Source organism: Octopus bimaculoides, chromosome 16 (genome assembly GCF_001194135.2).
Source record: "Octopus bimaculoides isolate UCB-OBI-ISO-001 chromosome 16, ASM119413v2, whole genome shotgun sequence".
NCBI lineage: Eukaryota > Metazoa > Mollusca > Cephalopoda > Octopoda > Octopodidae > Octopus > Octopus bimaculoides.
The window spans coordinates 14668501-14674545 of NC_068996.1; the positions used below are offsets into that span (position 1 = coordinate 14668501).

At 34.3% G+C, this 6045-nt stretch overlaps 1 long non-coding RNA gene across 3 annotated transcripts in view; it reads left to right on the plus strand.

The window, feature by feature from the left end:
* LOC128249591 (uncharacterized) overlaps window positions 1-6045 on the plus strand; it is a 30391-nt gene that overhangs the window by 17495 nt on the left and 6851 nt on the right. For 2 of the 3 annotated variants that reach the window (XR_008265694.1, XR_008265693.1), the window contains one exon: window positions 828-1139. This is a non-coding gene — a long non-coding RNA (uncharacterized LOC128249591). Of the gene's footprint in view, window positions 1-827; window positions 1140-6045 lie in introns of those variants that run through there. The other variant, XR_008265695.1, reaches the window with a different exon arrangement.

Genomic DNA, 6045 nt, shown 5'->3' on the forward strand with positions numbered 1-6045 from the left:
ACTGAGTCTGGTTTCACTGATAGCCATGATTTCTATGTTCTGTGACTTGATGTCATTTAGAAGGTAACCTTGCTTCCAAGCTGACGCCAAGCCACGTACATTTACACAACCTAATTTAAGCATAGTTGAAGTCGAAATTTGTGTTTCATACACGACAGTAAAAGAGACAAGAGAGAAGGTTACTTACTCGTTTCGAAAGTTTTAGCTTCCTCTTCTTTTGAAGTATCTTGGATGAGGTTTTTGAAGAGTTTCTTTGATAAATATTTTTGGAACCCCCCAACCGCATTTGGAAAGAGGGTTTTGAGTGTGTGGTGCTGCGTTTGTGTGATGTGAACTATTTTGATGTGTTTCGGTGGTGTAGTGGTGAGAGTAGCTAGATAGATAGATAGATAGATAGATAGATAGATAGATAGATAGATAGATAGATTTGGGTTGCAATACTATGGTAGAAGTGTAACTGTGCAGTATCTAAAAGTTTTATGTCGGTACCCCGTAGCAAAATCAAAAGAGAAAACATTGAGAGACAGCATACGCATTACGTCATTTTATTGTTAATTTAAGCTTAAAATAGTAAGTTGACAGAATCGTAAACACACCGGACAAAATGCTTAGAAATTTTTCGTCTGTCTTTACGTTTTAAGTTCTAATTGCATTGAGGTTGACTTTGTCTTTCACCCCTTCGGGGTCGTTGAAATAAGTGCCAGTCAAGTACCGAGGGTCGATATAATTGACTATTCTTTCCTCTCTAAAATTTTAGGCCTTGTGCCTATTATATAAAAGGTTATTAATTTAAGCTTAAACTGTATTAAATGATTAATTTTTTCTAGGTCCATGGTTACGCCTGGAATCATCTGAAATGAATATATGATAGATTTTACCTGAAAAATATCGCAACAGAATAGTGGTGCACACCATTGCAGTAATGAGATGTGATTCGAAACTGGTATGAAACTTCAGCAGCGTATAATCATGACTGAAAAGGAAAGAAAGAAAAGAAAAGAAAAACCTTCAAAGAATATTTTGTGGGTGATTGAATTGATTATTCAAGTAAAATAATCCTTTTAGGGTTTTTGGTAATGATTAAACTAAAATTATTCGTATCTGTATTTTAAGTGACATAAACAATGATGCTAAGTCTACTGAGATTGTTAAATCTACCTCGATTAATATAATTTTATAAAATTATTAATCGAGGTAATAATAATTAATTCTATTAAATTATCAATCTTAAAAATATCAAATTTTACAATCACACATATTATAATTAAAGGCCGTTGCCTTTCTCTCGTAAGGTAGGGAATTTTACGATTAACAATAACAAATTTCAAACCTCTTCATATGAACCGTATACATCCATTATCCTTTGAAATTATTCCTTTCCTACGTTTGTACAATTCAACGTACAGTAATCCCTCGACTATCGCGGATGTTACGTTCCACCCCACCCCCACGATAGGTGAAAATCCGCGAAGTAGAAACAGTACTGTATTGTATATATTTTTTCTTATTTTTATAATTTGCATGTATTTATCTTATTATAAATGCAAGACAACACCACACACTCACCTCCCGAGTTTCGTTTTCCATACAGTATGTGCCATACTTTGTTTACTCATGTACGGTACATTACGTGTTTTATTTTAATATATTTTAATTAATGTGTTATACTCTATATTCATTTGTTAATCAATTAATTTTTAGGCGTGAAAATGCTTATTTTACCATAGAAATAGTTAAAATCTAAGAAAAACATAAACACATATCGGCCGAAGAAACCCGCGATATGCTGAGGAGTCCGCAATATAAATTTATATATATATTAACTAGAAACATTCGCGATGTACTGAGGGCGTGATAGGTGAACCGCGATATGGCGAATGATTACTGTATTTCAAAATGTTTTCACTCATAGCAATTTTTTCAAAGCCATTTCTTCTCAATTTTCATTTGTATTTCCACAAACTTCAAACAAGAATTCTTTATCGTTGTTATCATTTTCAAGATTTCAATAAATTTACTTTGAAAGCTATATGCATGAACGTACCGAATGTGGGTTTGTCTGTCTAAGTAAGATAAGTCTTAGAAGTCACCAGAGATGTCACGCACATAAAGGGAAGTTATTAACTATGCATTTTACGGCATCTCTATTTACAAAAAGTGTGGAAAATATTGTGGACAGAAACGGCATATGAAGCTTCACCGAAACAATACTGCAACACCAATTGCATGAGGCGCTCATCGTTGCCCTACCTTCACAAAAAGCTGTAAGCCTCTAGCAAGACTGAAAAGTCACATCTACACATCCGCGTTGCTCATGGTTAAGAGAACGATCATGTGATGCTGTTACACAAAATTGAGTTGTTACAACAATGTATGTATGCATATAAAAATATATACATATATGTGTGTGTGTGTGTGTTCCAATGCGAATAGCTGCAAACAAATATTCTATAAATACTATTTTGAGTGTTACTTTTATTTTTTTCGTGTCTCGAAAAAGACTATTATTTTTTCATAAAACATAATTTTTACAGAACTAATTTGATGACTTACGAGTTAAAGAGTAGAATTATCTCTAAAATAAAATTTATCGTGTCATTTATTAATGATTCTTGGTTTCTGTCCTTCATCTTTCCGAGTTTATTCATAAATATGTTTTGTAGATCAGTTACGTAATTTATTAACAAATCGATCACCTACATATATGTGTGTGTGTGTGTGTGTGTGTGTGTACACATACACACATACATATATATACATATAGATACACACGCATACACACACATAATCATTAGGCATCATATTAAGAATGATGCAAATTCCTGTGATTGAGGCACACGTTCAATCACAACTCCATTACAGATTGGTAGGATTATTTCTCACAGATTAGTTATATATGCAAACACACATATGCATACGTATTCTCGGGCGTATTTATTATATACACATGCATATACAAATAATTATATTTGTGTTTGTATATATATACGGAGTATACTGTTCCATGATGGTAAGATCAATATATATATACACGTGTGCATAAACATTCGCACGATTGCATGCATATATAAGTATATACATTTTTACACACATTCACACACACACACACAAATATAAACCACCATAAAATAACATTCCATGATGTTAGGCACGGAGTTTTGTTCGTTAATCCCGGTTCAGCATTGCTCCATTATATCTAAATAAAGATGCTCCAGTCGTGCCCATCCTCTCTTTTATTGAGACAGTGGATTCACCCCCTACATTCTCTAATGTATAGTATGTTAGTTCGTATTAGTGACCATCGTTTTATTTGTTTAACTCCGGGTCAGTACTGAACCAGCAGACTGTTGTAATCCAACGTCGGACTGTTATAACGTCCACTCCGGTATAGCAGTATAGTTAGTTAGACAAGTAAGCCACGACTGTCTAATGACCGTCTACCCGACTGACACTCTTGACATCACAATATTTAAGCACATGCAACTCGTCACGTGAGAGGGGTGTTCCATTATTACTCGTATCTCCATAACACAAACCAAGGATAAAAGATGTTTCAACCATGTCCATCTTATTGTTTATTCAGACATAGTGTACCTTGGACTACATTATCTGATTGTAGGGCAAAGTCCACTAAGAATAAAATCCCCGTAGGGGTTCTTATTGTGCATCTCCTTTAAAAATATGACTTAGGAGTTTACCTTCTTTTGCACTTCAACTTAGGGGGTATTGTCCGCGGGGTTTTAGTCCGAGAGTGTTTTGTCCTGGGGTGGGGTGTCCTAGTGGAGTTTTGTCCGGACCCCACATTACCTATGGTGTCCTTTCTTATTTTTGTTGTTCTTTGTCCCTAATTTCAGTTTAGATGAAACAGAATTATGATCAAAAGCATTCCAGAAATGGCAATCCTTTCTTTCATTTAGAAATACTAATACTGCATTTAGGCACATCTTATCTTAACACCCTTCCATATTGCTGTAATTTAACCGCAGGTTAGCCTTAATATTGCAAAGCTTTGATTTAAAATATTACCGCTATGACATCTGAATGTTTATTCATATCCAGAAGCGGATCCAGAATAACATTATTTAATGTATATTTCTTCTCCTTCGCTCTATCTAAGCTTTTACTTTCCCTCAAAGTGCAGTTACAATCATAACTTCAAATTCTTGGTAGTTTTTGTTCTTTCTCTGCATTTTCACGTGATTTATCCTCGTTAATTTAAGAAATGTATTCATTGTTTAATGCAACAACGTGTTATTCGAGGGAGCTATGGCTGCTATTTCTGTCAGGTCATGCAACCATATACACTTTCCTTCAAAGGTTTAGTCACTAAGTCGGAGTTCCTTCTATCAGCTGTGGTACAAATAATCGTTTATTGGCAGAAATTTCTGCATGAACTAAGCTTTCTGAAATGAATAAAGAAAGAAAAATATGGACTGCATAACTTGCCTTAAATTTCCATTGACCCTGGATTTCAGTTTCTGTAGAATACGAGATTACAAGGATGCGAGATTACAATCATATGAAGACTTACTGTCGTTCTTTAAATATTAGTTTCAAATTTTGGCACAAGACCAGAAAATTTGGGGCTAAGTCGATTACATTCACCCCAGTATCCAACTGCTACTTATTTTATCGACTGTGAAAGAATGAACAGAAAAGTAAACACGGACGAAATCCCACTAAGCATTTTGCCTGGAGTGTTAACGATTCTGCCAACTTCATAATAACAACAACAAGAAGTCGATTAAATAATAATGATAATGATCCTTTCAGAGGGTTAATATCTGTAGACGACTGTGTGGAGTTAGATACAGTAGATATAGACTCCTATGTAGGTAATAGCGAAGAAAGTTTATTGAAGTCTACTAGAGTCACAGCAACACATAGGGAAACCAAAAACACAAACGAACTTAAAAACCAGAAAAAGAAACAGAAATTATGTGACTGGCAGGAGAAAGCGTTGCATAGTAGTTTCTCAAATATAGTTTCAGCAAATAGTAATAGTGAGACATAGTTATGGTTGCAGAAAAGAAAACTGAAGAGAGAGACAGAAAGTTTGTTATTAGCTGCAAAAGATCAAGCATTAAGGACTAATTGGATAAAAGCCAACATAGACACAAAGAAGTTGATTCCTAATGTAGATTATGCAAATCAAAAGAGGGAAGCGTTACTCATATAGTAAGTGAATGTAGCATGCTGGCACAGGAAGAATACAAGAAAAGACATCATAATCTAGGGAGAGAAATCCACTGGGAGCTATGTGGAAAGCTAAGATTTAAACATTCTGATAAATGGTATAAACATGAACCTAGTAAAGTACTAGAAAGTAAGAAATGTAAGACGCTGTGGGACTTTAACATTCCGACTGATAGAGTAATAGAAGCTAAAAGGTCTGATTTGGTAGTAATAGATAAAGAGAGTAGAAAATGCTAGATAATTGACTTTAGTATCCCAAATGATGAAAAAATGAATTTGAGAAGTATAGAAAAAATAGCAAAGCACCAGGACCTAGCTATTGAATTACAGAGACTATGGAAAGTGCGAGTAAAATATGTACCAGTAGTTATCGGTGCATTGGAAACTATCCCTAGAGGTCTGAACAGATGGATAGAGGAAATAGGCATAAAACCCAGTTTAGTAGAACTGAAGAAAACAGTGTTATTAGGGAGAGCTGAGATACTTAGAAGGGTTCTTGGCATCTAAGGTTACTTGATATAACCCGATAGGAGAGTTCTAAGGCTACTTCTTGTAGCCTGATGTTAGGACTCTTTTCTTTTACAACAGTCCAACAGTCTAATCTGCTGTGTATATATGAATAATAATAATAATAATAATGATGACAATAATAATAATAATAATAATAATAATAATAATATCAAAATTAAAAGAAGAGTGCCATTTGCTATCTTGTGAACAATATTTCGACATCTCGCGTGTCTTCCACTGGTTCAAAAAATAAATTTGTCAATCTACTTCATTCAGGAGGAGTTACCTCAATCCTTTCTATATTAACCAAAATGAAGTAGATTGACAAATTTATTTAGC